We start from the raw sequence: 19,681 nt of genomic DNA, 5'->3' as shown, positions 1-19,681 counted from the left end.
CTCTTGTCTCATGCCTCCTTGCTGTGAGTTGTGTGTTAGCTCTCATACGAGCCTCGACCAAGGTATACAAAAAAAAAAACAAAAAAAAAAAAACGCTTGTCTTGTTGGAGGCACAGGGTTAGAAGGTTGTCCATGCACCATGTCCACAGGCCTGCTATTTGCCAGGAGACATCGTTGACTAAGTCAGCTGTGCTTATTGCTTGTATGTTGGTTACCTGGAAAGTAATTGGCACAGGTACACCACACGTTGCTGTCCACCCACATGCCCTTAAGGTGTTTAATGACCCGCGGGCTGGCAAAACTGGCTCTCATGTGGCATTCAATATTGGCAGGACTTGTACCCTTTTCTCCTTCCCTGGCCTGGTACCAAAATCCAACACCATAACAAAACTAGAATCCTGTTTCTCACATTCCAACCCCTGAATCTCAGATACTGTATAAATTCATTCCAAGCTACCATCCCGACCCCGTTTAGAATGTCTTGCAGGCATGGGCAACTTGCTGGTTATAGAAAAGTCGAATGCTGGTGACAGATGATGCTCAGCTGATGATCTAGTGAGCATTTTATTGGTAAATGTTACACGAGGTGGTTAATAGCCAATTGCCTTCCCAGCAGAAGTCAGGTCAGGAACTTGGAATTTGTTTAAGTGCCGGTGATAGCTCGCGTCTTCTTTGTGAATGACACCTTGGGATCCTTTAATGTCCACCAACTTATGCCAGCAGATGTGACGCCTGGTTTAACGTCCATCCCAAGGACGGCACACACAATGATGAATCACCCTGTGTCTGTAAAACACCAGGATGACAGCTTTTACCTAAGGTGGGATTCAAACCCATGCTCGCAATCTTGGAGGCGAGTGTGCATACCTCTCAGGCCTAGGCCATCCTGCCAGCCCAGACCCGGCCACGCATGGAGACAAAGAAAAAGTATTGTTGGGATCAAGTAAAGAACGGCTCTTGTAAGCCATTTACAAAATGACCAAGTACAGGACTTCACTTGGATGATTTTGGGGAGTGGATGGAATGTGAAGATTGAGAGTGGAATGAGAAGGTAAAATAGGATTCCCATCTGACCCTCATCATTATACATTTCTGTCATGTCTAGCTTAGCCACTTACTGAGCTTTGTTCCTCAGCAAGGTTGGGCACATGAATTGCCTGATGATCAAACAAAAGAGGAGCAATGGACGAGTGCATCGCCATGAAGATGGTGAAAACTTCTGGCTCCTCTTCAGCTTCTGGCAGAGGGTGAAGCCGTGAAGGTCTTTATTGAAGCCATCCAACATTCGGAGAGGCTCAAATTTTTAAATCCATAAATACGACAGGGGCGTCTGCATTTACGCAATACCACCTTGGAATAAGGATCTGTAACTGTGCTCTTGTTGGGTGTGCGATCTTAGTAGGAAAGAGGATTGTTGTCATATGCGAGTGGGCACGAGACCGTCATAGATGCATGGGGGGCAGGAGAGGCGGGTGAAGGGGAGGTGTGAGGATATGTTGCATGTTATTGTTATTAGTGGGTTTTTCCTTGATTGTTCTCGCTTTTTGATCCCATGAAGAAAAAAAAAGAAAAAAATAGGATGACTGAACCTGCAGTTAATCTGGGCCCTGACCTGGTGTTGGAACCAAACCTTGGTAGCATTCTGACTGGTGGGTCTGGAGAAGAAGATTTTTGAAGGAATTTAGTGAGACCGCCATTTTGACTCACTTCCGGTCACGTGATCGGCCTGACTGTAATTTCACAGCACACTGTCCTTCTTGTTGGAACCCAAGTTTTGTAGTATTCTGAGAGTGGTGGGTCTGGACAAGAAGATTTTTTGAACAATTTTTACCGAGTTGGCCATTTTGAGCTGTTTAAAGTCAGTTGACCGGAATGAGCTTTGCCATCCCCGTTACCAGTCAGGAGTGGAACGTTGCTGCCAAATTTCAGCCGGATCGGTCCAGCAGTTTGGCCGGAGAAGTCAAAATAGGAGACAGACAGAGCATGATGACAATACCTTATCTTGATTTCCAATTCCAGATAAGCTAATTAATCATCTTGAGATTGAGGCCCAAACATCACTCCCTGTTTTAGGCAGGGGGGGGGTGTTTGGAATCTTTGAAGTTGAAAGATGGAGACTGAACTTTGAGCTGGGGAGGTTGGTTTGTTTAGACCTGGAGTGAGCTACGCAGAGAGGAGTGGGAGTAATGATTGAGTTGGGGTTGTCAGAGCTGCAGGCCACGACCTAAATGGTGGATCGTGCTCACAAACAATCCAAAGTCAATTTATGAGCGGTGGGAACGGGATGTGCCGTTCACACTGGATGGACGTGAAGCTTGCACAATATGATAGTGTGTCAAGGGGTCTTGTCACGTGATGTGTGCTGTGTTTATATTCCCTGCAGCTTGGGTGCAGGATATTACTTCTATCACACATTTATATGATCCTCTTCCACCTATCACACATCATACATGATCCTCTTACACACTTACACCTATCACACATCATACATGATCCTCTTACACACTTACACCTATCACACATCATATATGATCCTCTTACACACTTACACCTATCACACATCATACATGATCCTCTTACACACTTACACCTATCACACATCATACATGATCCTATTACACACTTACACCTATCACACATCATACATGATCCTCTTACACCTATCACATCATACATTATCCTCTTACACACTTACACCTATCACACATCATATATGATCCTCTTACACCTATCACACATCATACATGATCCTCTTACACACTTACACCTATCACACATCATATATGATCCTCTTACACCTATCACACATCATTCATGATCCTCTTACACCTATCACATCATATGTTATCCTCTTACACACTTACACCTATCACACATCATATATGATCCTCTTACATCTATCACACATCATACATGATCGTCTTACACCTATCACACATTACATATGATCCTCTTACACCTATCACACATCATGTCTTTCAATCCTGACAAATCTCACACTCTCACTATGTCTCTCCGAAAGGACCGTTTGGAACCCCACCCCCCTCCCGCCCCACCATCCACTTTCTCAACAATCCTCTTGAAGAAGTCCTTTCATTCAAGCTTCTCGGTCTCACTATCTGCCATGATCTTTCCTGGGAAAGCCACATTTCCAACCTGGCCTCCAAAGCCAGTCGCCGATTGGGAATCCTCCGTCGTGCAAAGTCCTTCCTCGGCCCACCTGAGCTCCTCACCACATACAAACTTTCGTCCACAGCCTAATGGTGCTCCTGCCTCTCACCTTTCTCGGCTTCACGCTGTGGAAACCAAGGCATTTAGGATCATTGGTGTCCCCTGCGATGAGGCTGTCTTTGGGCCTTTCACTCTCTCACCGCAGGCAGGCCGGTGGTCTTTCTCTCTTCTACCGTCTGCTCACCAGTCTCGCCCCCCCCCTTGCTTTATCTGCGATATGTCCCCCTATATTTCCACAGGATGCTCAAGCTCCCCCCTCAAGGTCCCCCCAGAAACCCCCTTCTGGTAAAACTACCAAAATCACGAATCACTGCTCACCTTCACTCTTTCATTCTTCTTTCTCCCCACTTTTGGAAAAAAAACTCCCACATCTCTTCAATCCCATTCCTCGCTCCAGGCCTTCAAAACAGCTGTTCACCACCACCTCTTATCTTCCCCTATCCAAATCCTCGATCTTTTCTACCCCCGTTAATCCACCCCAAACCCACCTCCTTCAAATTCCCTGCTTCCTTTCCTGAAAGTCCCTGTAATGTCCATCTTGTATTCCCCATGTTTCCCACCCATCCCTCTCCCTTCCACAGATCTCCTAATGTCTCTGTTCCACACTGTTTTGTCCTTCCCTCTCCCGCCCCACTTGTCTCATGCCCCCTTGCTGTGAGTTGTGTGTTAGCTCTCGTACGAGCCTCGACAATGTATACAACAAAAAAAAGTTCCTATTTTCCACACTTTTCCCACCGCCCCTCATCTATCCCTGATCCCTCCCAACGACACCCTCTGTTTCTTCTCTTAAAATTTAGAAATAACAACAAAAAAAAAATCCCTTTCTCCCTCCACAACCATGAGTACTGATCCTTCTCATTATTCTTCTTCTTCTTCCTCCTCCTGCCATCACACCATCTTCCTTCTATTTGAGCTGACACACTCTCACCATTACCTGCACGATTTCTTCCTGCAACCTTCTATTCCCTAATCTTACCTAATCTTCATCAATCCATCAAAAAAAAAACAATTTTCCTTGTATCCTTTCCAACTGTACACCTCCCGTAACCACGTGATCTGTCTCTACCCTCCGCATTTACCGATCCAAATTCCCCATTAACCTCACAATTTTTCTTCAACTTTTCCTTCACCTAATCTTATGCAATCTTTATTAAAAAATAATAAGAGTAATAATAATAAAAACGATCTCTTATAATGCTTCATCTTCCTCTTTCACACGTGTGGTTCTCATTATTGTATCATCATGCACGACTCTTATATTTCAACAGACTGCTCTCAATTCGACCGTTCATTCATACCTTGTCTGAAAAATTCAACTATTACAACGTTTCTTCTCTCCATTGTCTTCATTCACCTTTATTGCATTCATCAGGAAATGTCTTTAATCGCATTTCTGAACTAAAAATTAAAAAAAACCCCAGTTTGCTATGCATGTTAGTATTCCATCAACCATTCTTTTTTCCAACTTCAATGCCAATTTACCCCTCTCACCCCTCCTTCTCAAAGCAACTATCATACTCTTCCCCCTCTGACCCTCCCTCTCACCTTTCTCAAAAACTCCCCTCACCTTTCTCCTTCAACTCTCCCCACTCACCCTTCTCCCACCATTCACTCCCCTCACTCAACCTTCTCAAAGTTGTCCCCCCTCACATCCACAAAGCTGTCTCCTTCCCCTGCTCTCTCTCCTCCATCTCATCACTCAACCTCCTCAAATCCTCAACTGCCTTCTGCCCCCTCTCTTTTTACTCCCCACTGTACCTCAACTCAGCATGACAGAGCCTTTTCTCCTCCTCATCTGGCCCTATCCCCTTGCTCTTCTGCAACCCCCCACACTCTTTCAACAACTCTCCTTACCCCCCCTCCTCCCTCGTCCTACCCTCCCCATCAACTCTCCTTCCCTGCACCCAAAGCCTCTTCCCCTCCCTCTTCCTTAACAGTGTGGACCTCAAACATCCGGCTGAGCCTTCGTACAAGCTTGCCAGATCTTTCCATACAGGTTGCCACTGACAAACCAGACATAATCTGCCGAACAGAGACTTTCCTCATTCAAAACATCTCTCCCTGGTTACTCCCTCCTCTGGTATGACAGCCCTGGGCCTCGTCGTGGTGGAGGACTTGCTCTCTTCATCAAAGACTCGATTCCTCACTCTCCATGCACTGCCCTCACTCCCCCACACCCCCAGGAATACCTCTGGCGACGGCTTCCCCTCCACTCCCACCTCATGTTATATGTGTGTTGTACCGTCCACCAAACAGTGACGACTCCATTTACACCTCACTCTCCGAAAACATGGACCAACTTCTATCTTCTCATCCAAACTCTCTCTTCCTCTTATGTGGCGACTTCAATTGTCATCATGCCAGTTGGCTAGGTGTGAGTACCTCTCTCACCTGCCATGACACTTCAGCAAAAGACTTCTTTGACTCATTGGGACTGACGAAATCTGTGAACTTCCTCAACTGGATCTCCACCAACAGTACTTTATCATTTCCCTGAAAATATCTGTTCTTCCTCCGCTCCAATCGGTTCTTCTGACCACGTGCTTGTCAAAGTAAACATCTTTCTTCCTGTTATTAGAGAAAACCCTCAGCACTGTCGAGTCTGGCATTTCGTACAGGCTGACTGGCAGGGTCTCCAAGCAGCCATCAAACTTCTAGACTGGTCCCCATAACTACTTTCTCCAACATCAACTCATCCTGGGAATTCTTTCAAAGAAACTTGCTCTCCTTCATGCACAGATTTATCCCCTCTCGTCTTCAGTTGTCCTACCCTTCCTCCCGCCCTTGGTTTACTGAAGCTTGCGGTGAGGCAGTTGTCCTGAAACAACTTGCCTTTGCCTCATAGAAAGCAAACCCAACTGAGGGTAATCTCAGTTCCTTCCATAAAGCTCGGAACAAGTGTGTATCTTCCCTCAGGAGAACCAGAAAACAACATCTTTCTCACCTCAAGTCTGACCTCTCAAACCTGTCTCCCTCCTCCAAATACTTGTGGCATCTGGTAAAGTCTGTTTCTGGTGTATTACCCCTCCATCCCTCCCTTACCTAAAATGGCCGTACTGTTGATACTGCACGTGAAAAGCCTGAATGCATAAACTCCATGTTTGCATCTAAATCTTGTGTCTGAAACCCATCGCTTTCTGAACCCACCTTACCCAGTCGCACTCAACTGTCCCTGGACTCGGTGTCCTTTTCTTCTGACAAAGTGGAGATCTTGCTCTCAAACCTTGACTCAGATTCTGCAGCTGGTCCAGATGGCATAAGCCCACATGTCCTAAAAACCTGCTCCTCTGCTCTTGCTCACCCTCTCTCTGTTCGATTCACCCTCTCATTTGCTCAAGGTCATCTGCCATCCTATTGGAAATCAGCAAACAATACCGATCTGCATAAAAAAGGTGCAAAAACAGATCTCTGCAATGACAGACCAATCAGCCTTCTCCGAATCATCAACAAGGTTATGGAATCATTCATCGCTTCAGACATTAAAGCCTTCCTCTTCTCCAATGGCTTGATTTCCAATCATCATTTTGGTTCCAGACTCCCTGGATATGCTGCTTCTGCTCTCACAACAATGGATGGAGATCCTCAATGCCGGACATGTAAACAGAGCCATATCCCGAGGCCTATCACGTGCTTTTGACACGTTCTGACACCCTGCCCTGCTCACCAAACTCTTCCTGTGGTATCCAAGGCCATCTCCACTCATGGCTCTCAGACTTCCTCTCCTGTCACAGCCAACGTGTGGCCCTTTCTGGAGTGATTTCATCCCCTCTTCCTGTCCAGGCTGTAGTTCCTCAAGGCAGCGTTCTGGGCCCTGTTCTTTTTCTGGTTTTCATCAATGATCTCTCTGACTCTGAAAAATCCTCTATCTCTTTGCTGATGACTCCACCTTCTGCTGTATCATCTGTCATCCCTCAGACCAGCAAGCAGCAGCTTCTTCGCTCTTTGCAGATCTGCGTAAAATCACAAACTGGTCCAACACGTGGAACATGTCTTTCAATCCTGACAAATCTCACACTTTCACGATGTCTCTCCGAAAGGACCGTTTGGAAACCCCCCCCCCCATCCACTTTCTCAATAATCCTCTGGAAGAAGTCCTTTCTTTCAAGTTTCTGGGTCTCACTATCTGCCATGATCTCTCCTGGGAAAGCCACATTTCCAACCTCGCCTCCAAAGCCAGTTGCCGACTGGGAATCCTCTGTCGTGCAAAGTCCTTCCTCGGCCCACCTGAGATCCTGACCACATACAAAGCTTTCGTCCACAGCCTGTTGGAGTACTGCTCTCCCCTCTGGGCTGGTGCTCCTGCCTGTCACCCTTCTCAGCTTCACGCTGTGGAAACCAAGGTATTTCGGATCATTGGTATCTCCCGTGATGAGACTGAGTCTTTGGGCCTCTCACTCTCTCATTGCAGGCAGGTCTTTGGTCTTTCTGTCTTCTTCCATCTCCTCTCCGGTCTCACCCCCCCCCCCCAATTCTGTTTGCAATTTGTGCAGGGCGTTCAAGGTCCGCCAACAACCCCATCCATCCATTGGGACTATACTCTGTGCAGAGCGTTGGTGCTGCCAAAGCAGTCTCCTTGGCTATTGGGCAAAATCCTGGACGGGTTGCCACTCCGACACAGTAAACAAGCATGGTGGCGCTCATTTTGCCGACCTCAGAAGGATGACAGCTCGAGTTAACCCCACCTGGTATTAATTCAACAGCTAAGCAGGATTTGAACTCAGGACCCTAGGATCCCAAGCCCACCACCCTAACAATTAAGCCAACACCAGGCATAACACACAACAACCCCCTTCTGAAAAACTACCAAAATCACGAATCACTGCTCACCTTCACTCTTTCATTCCACGTTTTTGCTGCCTCTGGAATAAACTACCTCGCTGTTCAATCCCATTCTTCCGTCCAGTCCTTCAAAACGGCTGTTCACCACCACCTCTTATCGCCCCCCCCCAAATCCTCGATCTTTTCTACCCCCGTTAATCCACCCCAAACCCACCTCCTTCAAATTCCCTGCTTTCCCTCCTGAAAGTCCCTGTATGTCCATCTTGTATACCCCATGTTCCCCGCCCCATCCCTCTCCCTTCCATAGATATAATGTTGCTGTTCCCCACTGTTTTGTACTTCCACTTCCGCTCCTCTTGTCTCATGCCAACCCTTGCTGTGCGTTGTGTGTTAGCTCTCATACGAGCCTCGACAAGATATACAAAAAAAATAAAACATTAAATCGTCTCAAAGGTCCATTCTCAAGACTTATTTTTGGAGTCTCGATCCAAATTCCCGAATTCCCACGATTCCATGTTTTAAAAGAATCGAATCTCAAGGTTCAAATGCCTGCTTTTTAAGCCATGAGTTGAGCACCACAGGCCTGTGATTTTAAATCTCTTCTTTCATGGTGTGCGGTAGTAGAGTACTCCATATAGCGGGATGATAAGGCGAAAAAAATGGCCGCCCATTCAAGTGTGTGCAAAATGATGGCTTGTAATCTCCTTAAGAGTGAAGTCATAAACATTGAAAAGCCATAACTTTTATTCTCGAGCGTTTTCTGAACGACCAAGACTTAAGAATACACCAAAATACATCGCTAAAGTACCACGATAGATCACTATAACTCCACAACGATAGATTTGTACTTCTTCCTTTGCTTCATCTACTTCTTCTTCTTCACCTCTCAAAACAATGTAAAACTGTAGTCCAACCTCCCTCAATAACTGCTGAAACTATGATGGTGATTCCAACGTGAGGAAATTAGTTTGTCTCTCAGCTCGTGCACGCAACCCAATATTTAAGAAAAGATAAAACATTAATAATTTTATTGGGAAAAGAAATCAAACGTAAATGTGGACTCAACCAAACCAGGCCAGGATTGTGGGAGAGGGGAAAATAGACAATGGACAGAACCATTCCAAAAGCGATACATATCCAAATCATCCCCCAAATCAACTGAAACAAGTATTAAAATAATTTAATAACATAGATGGATATTATCCACCTGTGTGGTGGCATGCGCCTGTAATCCGGCTACTCGGAGGCTTGGTTGGAGGATCGCTTGAGGACGGGAGCTTTGCACTGGGCTCTTGTCAGGTGATGAACAAAAGTGGAGTGTTCAGTGTGGTAGACGCTGCTCGCTCGGGCCGGCCTCACACAGCCGACACACCAGAAATGGTTGCAGGAGTTGAGCACATGCTAAGGGAAAACCGTCGCATTACGCTAGATGAAGTGGTCTCCGAATTGAACATTAGCCATAGTTCAGCACCATATAATTCACCACGTGCTGGGATTCTGCAAAGTGTCTGCATGGTGGGTGCCTGGATAACTCACACCCGAACTGAAAGAACTCCACTTTTAAACTTCCTGTCCCAGTCGTACACCTGCTGCAGCAACAAACATGCGTCACCATATTGCATTTTCATTCTGCGATGGAATTCCCTGGGATTCACACCCTCACTTCCCAAGAAACGGATGTCAGATGCTCCTCTCTGGTGCATGCTTATGAGGGAGCCGCCATCTTGGAACTGCTCTACTGGCGTCATACGCTCAATGTTGCCAGATATAAAAACAGGCAAAACATGATTCTTACGCATAGATATCACATATGTCGTCTACAACTACACACCTTACATTCTCAAATTTATATCACCATTTTAAGGTTACTTATTGACTGCCCCTCATATACATATATATCAACATTACGCATTTTATTACTTGAAAAACAATTGCAGAAACAAGAAAAAAAATATTAAAAAACAGCGAGGGATGAAATCTCGAAAAAAAAACAACCAAACAAGTTCATAATGACGTCACATTACGATACCACAATACATCACAATTCTCTTCGATTCAGGATTACCATGACGACATCTTTTTACATTTGTTGTGAGATTGTGATGGATTAAGAAGAAGAAAAACAACGAAGATTGACACCACAATACGATACCACAATCCTCTTATGGTTTCGCATCACGAGATATTTTTGACGTTGTTCCGTCACGATCCTACAACAAAAGTAAAATGTCAAAAAATGTTGTGATGGTAATCCAGAAGAGGATTGTGGTGTCTTATTGTGGTATCGTAATGTGACGTCATTCCTAACTTGTTTGGTTGTTTTTTTTTTTTGAGATTTCATCCCTCGATGTTTTTTAATGTTTTTTTTTTTTCTCACATGATAATACGCCTGTTCGTCTGTCCGTCTGTCCATCTGTGTGTAACATTCCTTTCCACTCATTGGTTGGACAGTTCACCTGACTCCACCCACAATTTCAAACTTTTAAAATAAAAAAAACAAATCATATTATCACCATGTTAGTGCTAACTGCAATGCGAAGCCAATGACGTCTTCGGAGCTGTCATATTCACAATCGCCATGCCATCCCTATAAGTTTTCCCTTCAGTGTAAAACGAACAAAAGGACAGTTAAAAGAGGTTTGAGGTGATAGGCGTCACGGGCCAAGTGAAGATAGGTCTCAGCAATCGAGACAGCAGTCTGTTGTTTATACACCACCAAAATAACTGTGTGGTCTTCTCTCAAGCAGGGATAGGTCTGGTGTCGACTTGATGGTTAAGGTGGCTGGCTTAAGATCCTAGCGTCTTGAGTTCAACGGACTTCAAGCCCCTGTTGGGCCGTTAAATTAACACCAATGTAGGGTTGATTCAGCCTGTCATCCTTCCAAGGTCGGCAAAATAAGTACCAGCTTCCTGTTAGCGGGGGGCACTGCATCAGCGGCACATCCGCATCCGCAGAAAATGATGCAGCCACAAGCTGCATACAACTAAATAAATAAGCAGAGCTTTTTGTGCAGAGGTTACGCAGGTCCTTGCTATTATTTCCGACTATTTTCTGGAAAACGACTCGACCAGGGACCATAACACCCGTGTCTTTGTCTGAGGACTTCTGGGAATCTCTCGAAGAGATTGTGAAAGAAATCGTCCATCATGATTTTACTTTGAACGAGAAGATAATTGGTTTTGGGTCGTTCATGGGCACAAACAATCTGCTTATGGTTATTTGAGAGTTGCATTGTCATGGGGTTTCCGCATCTCTCGCAGGATTGTGAGTTGGACAGGCGATCTTGATGGGTTTCTGTGAAGTCGGTGACAGTATGATATAGGGGAGGGGAAAGCGTTAAGTTTTTCCGGTTTTGATGCGACAATGCCCATTTGCTTTTATGAGCGGGAGGAGGGGAGGACAGAGTTTTGGGTTGGGAGGTGGGTGTGGGATAGGAAAGATGGGATAGAGTTGGGAGAGGGAGCTTGTGGCTATGTGAGGGGGAGGGTGAGGACGTTGAGGTGGGAAAGGAGGAAAGATGGCTCAGTGTTTAGAGGGGAAGGTTGAGGCTTTATGGGTGGTTGAGGAGTTTTGGTGGGGTGAGAGGGGGGAGGAGGAGGAGGGAGGTTTGAGAAGTTGTGGTTGGGGTGGGAAGGGGTTTGAAGATTGGAAGTGGGGAAGGGATTGATGCCTTCGGGTCGGGAGGGGGGGTGGTTGATGACTTGGGTTTTGCGAGGGGGAGTTGAGGATTTGAAGTCACGTTTTCATTGCCTGAATGTTCCATGGGTCCCTTCTATAGGAGAGACAGAGAGAGAGACAGAGAGAGAGACAGAGAGAGAGACAGAGAGAGAGACAGAGAGAGACCGAGAGAGAGACAGAGAGAGAGACAGAGAGAGAGACAGAGAGAGAGACAGAGAGAGAGACAGAGAGACCGAGAGAGAGAGAGAGAGAGAGACCGAGAGAGAGAGAGAGAGACGGAGAGAGAGAGAGAGAGAGAGAGAGAGAGAGAGAGAGAGAGAGAGAGAGAGAGAGAGAGAGAGAGAGAGAGAGAGAGAGAGAGAGAGAGAGAGAATGAGAATCCCTAACAGCCCACTAACTGCCTGATTCAATAAGCATCCAGATGATCAACTGGGAACGGACAACATGGAAAGACATTGACAAACCCCTCTCATCCCCCCCCCTCTCCCCCTCCCCATGACTGCTATGCCAGGCAGCAGAAACACATTAGCTTTGGCAGCCCGGATTACCAGATGACCAAAACACGCAGAGAGTGCAAACAAGTGCTGGAAAGGTCAACATGCGCACAAAAACTTCGCACAAGTGCTCCACCCATGGAATGCCAGACAAGGTCAGAGTGACCCAGCGCGGAAGGTGCTTCGAGCCTGAACGCCTACCCCTTTTGGCCGCCACCCTGGTACACCGAGAGCTCTGTGAAACGCTCGACTTGTGTGTACGTTAACTCGCCATCTATTTTGGACGGTTTGTTGTTTACGAAACATCGAAGCTCCGATGTACGGAACATAGAGTGCATCTCTCTTGTTACATCGCTGAAGTTGCTCTTTGTTGATGTTCCATTTGTACAATTATTAATTTGTGTTCTTTTTTTCACCGCTCGGTGAAAGGAACATCTCGGAACTTCAGAGGTTTTGTCCATTGCTGCGCACTCTTTTTTTTATTATTATTATTATTTTTTTTGTTAACCATCTCTCCAACGGTTCCATCGACATCGAATGCAGACGACGATCGATTAAAAGTGGCCTATCTAGATTCGCATTGAAATTCGTGAATATATAATATAAAAATAATAAAAATTAATCGATACAGGAATGATGGAAACTGTCGCCACGACGATTATCAGACAAAAAAAAACAATTCGGTGCGAATCCTCATCAGGACTCGTTTCAAGAAGAGCACGTCGACCGCGTGACGTCACGCTCATGAGAAACCCCACGTGACCGTCTCTGGCCCGTGGACACGTGTTGCAAACAAACTTCAAAACAACCGTTGCTTTGATTACAGTAATTATTTTTATTCGACGATATTAATGCTTAAACAACTCTCCTTCTCCCTCATGTTCGACCGCTTCTTCTTCTTCTTCCTCTTCTTTAATGCCCCCAATATTATTTCCACCCACCTTTGGGAATGTTTTTTTTTTTTTTTGGCCCAAGTCTTTCACGAACCGGCTGGCCAGGCCTGCCGTTCGACTGAACGTGGACTTATTATGTTTATGGCTGGACCCGCGTTCGAATCCAAGCTGGCTGACTGCTCAGAGGGGAGTGTGCGTACCTCCTGGGGGTCTACAGGGCATCCTGCCAGCCCTGGGTAAGTAATATGAATTCACATTTTGGGGCAGAAACATGAAGCTGTGTCCAAGAATATGGATTTTACTCTCTTAAACACATGCCTGAGATGATTCGTACATTTCCCTCGTTTTTAAAACTGTCCATAAAAGACCTACTGTCGTCCCCTCCCTCCAAAAGGTTTCCATTTGACCCCGTTCGTACAAAGAGGGGGGGGGGTTTGGGGACGATGTGGAAGGACAATAGGGAAAGCTTTGGAGTATTGTTGTCCATTGAAAATTTCCACCAATTTTGCATATGTAATATATAGACGCCCCACCGTAAATTAAAAAAATCCCTCCCGTTTGTCTCCCCCTCCCTCCCCCTTCCCATCTGGACGTGTCACCCCCACCTTCCAAGCAAGAACAAAATGTCCTAAACAAAATGTGCAAAATGTCATTGACTAACTGCATGGTTCTACTTTGTTCTGAAACTCTCCCCTATTGGAAATTCGAAAATGTAATCACAATCAAATCTACTGGCAGCCCAAAGGACATGCCCAGGAACAGGGGGGGGTACAGGGAGGGGAGGAAGAGAGGGGGGTGATGGTTCAAATTGGTTATAGACTAAGCGATGCACTCTGCACAAAAGCTGCACATGATTTGTCCTGAATGAATTGTGGATCCATGCAAGCTCGGGAAGGGCCAAGGGCCCGGGACCGGGAACGAACAGCTTTCCAGGCAGAAAGATTTATTTATTTCAAGCTTTTTTTTTTTTGTATCTCGACTTGGGAGAACGCGATGTACCATCGGTTACAATAATTCAGTTGCAGTTGAGTTGACCGAAGCCAAGCGAGAGATAGTGTGTCAAGTGCCAGCTGGCAGGCCACTGTGCCTTGCTGCAAATATGCCTGGGACATTGGCAGGAGAATGAAAGCGAGAATTTGAGACATGGCATGGAAAAAGAAAGAGAGAGAGAGAGAGATAGAGAGAGAGACACACACACAGACACACATATTGGTCACATGACTCGCATTAAGAGACAAAGACAAAGATGGATGGACATCACGATACATCGTTTGTCCTGCTGATGAAATCATTAAGGTCAAAGCAGCACTCTCCCGAACTGGTGTTGAGATGAAAAGCCACGTGATCGCTGCACTCCAATCAAAAATCCATGTGATCCAATCAACGTGGCCAGAGGCCCCCTTTTTAGGCGGTGGTGGTCCGCGGTCATGCTTTGGAATGGTCTTTCCATCGATCTTTCAAAGAATATATCGTTTCGATGTACGTGTTGTCTCAATGCCTAAAGAGCAAAAAGGCTGCCTCGGTCATGCCTCTCGAGGGACGCAGAGACCCTTATTGTTTTGAGCATTTTCAAGTTGGGTCATGACATCATCCCAAATTGTGTTTGAGACGTCACTGAAAAGGAATATCTGAGACTGGATGGATTCAGACTGGATCTGAATCCAGACCTTAACCAAAATCGAATCGACTTGTTCTCGTCATCTAACCAACTTGTTCACCTAGTTTTGTCACAACTCGTCCACAACTTTCTGAGATATTGTGCTAAACATAGTTTTTGGCCCCATTTCTCAATGGTGAAGAATCACTTGAAAAATTATCTTATCCGGATTCGAATCTTCACCAAAAGTGAATCAATTCAAAACAACCTCCACTTTTGGTGAAGGTTGTTAGCCAAAGTGAGGGCTTGTGGAGTGGCTGGTCAGGTAGCTAATTGGATTCCAAACTGGCTTCGTGATCGGGTGCAAAGAGTGGCTGTGAGTGGGAGGATGTAAGTCGCGGGGTACCTCAAGGATCAGTACTCGGACCATTACTATTCATTACTTACATCAACGATTTGGATAGTGGGGTGAAGAGTGGGCTTTCCAAATTTGCAGATGACACAAAGCTTGGAGGTAAGGTGGATAGCAGAGGGGGTAGTGATCAGATACATAACAGGAAAGTATTGATACTTGTATAGATTGGGCAAAAGATTGGGAGATGTAATTTAACCTGAGCAAGTGTAAGGTGTTGGGGATGGGAAAGAACAATGAAAATAGAGATTACAGGATGTAAGGGGTAATTTTAGAGCGTGTCACACAGGAGAAGGATCTGGGGGTGGTAATAGATATGGGAGGTAAGCAGGCAGCTCAGTGCCAGGCAGCTACAGGTGAAGCAAATAGGGTTTTATGTTGTATAAGGAGGGGGATCAATTATAAATCAAAAGAGGTGGTGTTAACATTGTACAGGAATTTAGTCAGGACCACATTTAGAATTTGTGTACAGTTTTGGTCACCACTGTTCTGGAAGGACATAGATGCCATAGAGAAGGTTCAGCGTAGGGCTCCGAGATTGATTCCGGGCCTAGCTAGACTCAGCTATGAGGAGCAGCTGAAGGAGACAGGGCTTTATTCACCAGAAAGAAGGCGGTTACGAGGACATATGATCGAGATGTTTAAGATAATGAAAGGTAGAGATAAAATAAGTGCAGAGGAATTATTCAACAGAATAGACAGTGGTAGGACCAGGGGCCATAGCTTGAGAGTAAAGAAGAGGAGAGTTAAGATGGTAACAAGACAGGGGACTTTTACTCAGGGAGTAGTTAATGCATGGAATGGTTTCCCTGGAAAGGTCGTGGCAGCAGAAACAGAAGATTTGTTTAAATTAGAATTAGACAGGTACCTGGAAGTTATGGACATAGAAGGGTATGGGGATGTTGGCAGGACATTTGGAGGTGGTTTGAGCATTGATGGGTGATCGTGTGTATGTGAACGGAGTGCTGTTGGTGGGGGTCTCATCAAGGGGTGTTGTGTGGTTGATGTTGTGTGTTTTTAACCAAGCCCATGCCCCCTCCTCTGAGAAGAAGGAAAAAATGTATACAAAAACTTAAAATAAATAAATAAAAACCCCACAAAAGTACTTTAAATAAATAAATATATGTGTAATATAGATACAAGAAAACATGACATAATAGTGACCGAAGCTTTTCGTGATGCACTCTTCAGGGTAAAAATCGCAGTAAGTGAAGTTGGAAGTTTGTCTGTCTGTCTGTCTGTCTGTCTGTCTGTCTGTCTGTCTGTCTGTCTGTGAGCAGGATATCTCAAAAAGTTATGGACGGATTCTGACAATTTTGTGGAGAGCTTCGGTATGCGACGCCGACGAAATGATTCGATTTTGGTGAAGATCCCAATCTGGATCTGAATCCGAGAATTTTTCGTGATTTTTCACCATTGAGTGATCGGGCCAAAAAAACGATACATGGCACGATATCTGAAAAAATTAAGTACGGATTCAGACCAAAGTTGGTGGACGAGTTGCTTAGGTGACAAGAAGAAGCCTATGAAATTTTAGTTCAGGTCCGAATCGAGATCCGGCCTATCAGTGGGTTACAAAACGTAAACGAATCGGCCTGGCGGAGGTATGCGTGATACCAAGTGGTCTTCTAGTTTGTTGTGTGAGTAACGTCAGCGTACTTCAAAACGAAGTATTACTTATCTCCTGCAGTATTTATAATGATTATTTATGGGGAAGCGTTCGGGGAGGAGCGAATAAAAACTGAGACAAGTGGAGAACAGATGACAAATGACAAATTACGAGACAAATGACTCGCCACCTGTGCCGTCAATGTTGTTAGCTGCAGCAGAGCCCCTGGGAGCACCCAACCACTATTGCAACTAGTGAGTTTATAGAACACTTTTCCTTGCACAGTCCTGAGAAAAAGGACATGGGAATGGTCCTTTCAACTCTTGCTTTGCGTTTCCGAGCACGATCTATTTAGTTTGTTCATGAACTTTGAATAACGGGTGCCATGACAATCATACGCTAGGCACTGCCATATTTGTCTGAATACTGAATTTCACAGTTACTCAGCCCTCAGGGCATGAGATAGTGTAAAAACATTTCTATTTTTATATATATATATATATATATATATATATATATATATATATATATATATATATATATATATATATATATATATATATACACAATGTCAAGGATCATATAAGAGCTAACACAGAGAACGTATAACGAGGGGAGCAGGAGACAGGAGGGATGGGACAGGGAAGCAGAAAAGAGTGGGGAATAGACACATGAGGAGATCCGTGGAAGGGAGAGGGATGGGGCGAAGTACACAGGGTAAACAAGATGGACACCACAGGGACTTTCAGGAAGGAAAGCAGGGAATATGAAGGAGGTGGGTTTAGGGTGGACTAATGGAGGTAGAAAAGATCATGGTTTTGGATGGAGGAAGATAAGAGATGGTGGTGAACGGCTGTTTTGAAAACCTGGAGGGAAGAGTGGGATTGAAGAGAGTGCGGGAGTTTCTTCCAAAGGCAGTGGGGAAAAAGGGAATGAAAGAGTGAAGGTGAGCAGTGATTCTTGATTTTGGTGGTCAGGATTTTGTCCAAGTACCGCTAAACTGAAGGCAATTTGTGTTCCACATTGTTCAAGTATATAATTCAATTGAAATAAAATAAAGATTTTAAAAGTTGGAGATAAAAAAGAAAAAGAAAACTTTTTTTTTTTTGGAAGTTTACTGCCGCTGATGCACCGTTTTTTTACGCCACCGTATTTGACACGTTAAACTACTTATTAATGCTTGTTGTTTGTGTCCTTTTTGACGTCCTTAACAACAATGTTTCCTGCTTGGAATGGATTTAAATTTTTACTGCCAGACAGGCAGACAGAGTAAAAGAGTTACCTTCCACCTCTCTGCGCATGTGCGATCGGGATGAAATTCCATATGTTTTGCCAATTTCAGAGCCAAAGTACTGCTAAACTACAGGTTCATTTTCCGATTCATGTTCCGACTTGTGGTCAAACTATAGCATTCAATTGAAATTGAGATGTTCCTCGGTCATAAACCGACGTATGTACACAGACAGAACGACAGACAACGTGAACCAATTGCTTCACCCCACTTTTTGATTCACGCACGCAGGGCAATAACATGGCGTTGTTACATGGGCCGGACCCATTGGAGAGGAAGAGTGCCACAATTGGCTGGAGCCACGGGCCGTGCCCTAATTGGGCCGGAGTCAGGAAGCCGTTTAATTGGCCGCTCCCAGTCACGTGATGGTCAATTATTTTTTTCACTTTTACAGGAAACACAACCACAAGAGGGCCCCATCTAAAATTGTTTAATATATTCACGTCAGATGGGCCATTAACACGGACCGACTGAGCCGGAGGTACAAGACGGATGCGGAGTTGACGATGCGAATGAATGAAGGATATTAAGATACTACGAGGCAAAAATGGGGAAAATGCTGCTTATAATTAAAATGGTTTATTATAAGAAATGAGACATGGGAAGTCGAGACAACAATACCCACACAGATCTGGTGCACAAGAACAACAAATGTGGGGAGGTGAGACAGGTAAATCCAGAATGTATGGACAAGAAGAGATAAATAAAGCCTAAACCAACTATGGCACCAAAATACTGGACTCGTACGAGGAGCAAAGGGGCAGACTAGGGATTGAGAAGGTTTGAAAATGGTGGTGGCTGCAGGACGTTGGCGTACAGGTGAAGTGCAGCGCAGGGTGGGCAGGATGGCAGGAGCAATGCAGTGGAGAGGAGAAGCTGGCGGCAAAGCAGAGTTAAGGAGAGAAATGTTCTCCTGGAGGTCCAGCTCCAACTGCCAGGCACATGCATGCTCATGGCCCTTGTAAACCCTGGGACCGCTGTCGTGCACGGCGAGTCCCTCTCATTGGGCGCCTGCTGCTTGTGGGCGGTGCCATCTTCTGGGCCGTCCCTCCCTGTGGGATGGCCCCAAGCAAATTTTTTTTCTGCATTTAGCTGAGGCTATGCAGCAGACTTTGCTGCCATGGCCTGCAGACAAGATCTATCTGGATTTCTGGTACATAATAGCGGGATGAAATAGAAATAGCGGGATGAGAATGTGCCATCACTCCAGTGTGTGTGTGTGTGTGTGTGTGTGTGTGTGTGTGTGTGTGTGTGTGTGTGTGTGTGTGTGTGTGTGTGTGTGTGTGTGTGTGTGTGTGTGTGTGTGTGTGTGTGGGCTCGCAGCAAGCTTGTGTGGACGCACCATGTTGAATTGCACTTGTATGGTTTGAAAGGACAATGGGGGTGATTTGAGAGTTAACACAAAGGGAAAAAGAGGGGAAAAAGGGATTTGAGGGTGAGGATAACATCCAATTCTGGTTGTTAGCAGAGATTGGCAGAGACGCAAACGATACTTTGCTGCAGGATTGCCTTTCAGACTCTTCTCCACTGGTTTGGCGTGTCTCCTGGCATGTCTCGTCTGGATGCCTGGCGTCTGTCTACCTGTCATTTTCCTTCATCTCCATGCCTCTCCTCGGCACACGAGCGCCGCTGCCTCTTATCACCAAACCCCCCCACCCGTCTGCGATGTGCTCTTCCATCTCCCCCACCCCGTGAG

The 19,681-nt window shown here is 45.4% G+C and overlaps 1 protein-coding gene and 1 long non-coding RNA gene across 3 annotated transcripts in view; both read right to left on the bottom strand.

Moving 5' to 3' along the window:
* LOC147029076 (tumor protein p63-regulated gene 1-like protein) overlaps positions 1 to 19,681 on the bottom strand; it is a 131,408-nt gene that overhangs the window by 25,818 nt on the left and 85,909 nt on the right. The window lies entirely within an intron of this gene.
* Positions 9,024 to 19,681, bottom strand: part of LOC147029077 (uncharacterized) — a 92,329-nt gene continuing 81,671 nt past the window's right edge. The window contains exon 2 of one of the 2 annotated variants that reach the window (XR_015057823.1): positions 9,024 to 9,599. This is a non-coding gene — a long non-coding RNA (uncharacterized LOC147029077). The remainder of the gene's footprint in view (positions 9,600 to 19,681) is intronic. The other variant, XR_015057824.1, reaches the window with a different exon arrangement.

The sequence above is a fragment of the Eptatretus burgeri genome, chromosome 4 (assembly GCF_056783735.1).
Source record: "Eptatretus burgeri isolate ZD-2024b chromosome 4, Ebu_testis_v1, whole genome shotgun sequence".
Lineage (NCBI taxonomy): Eukaryota > Metazoa > Chordata > Myxini > Myxiniformes > Myxinidae > Eptatretus > Eptatretus burgeri.
The sequence above is the reverse complement of the archived record's forward strand: the minus strand, read 5'-3'. Positions and strand labels throughout refer to the sequence as shown.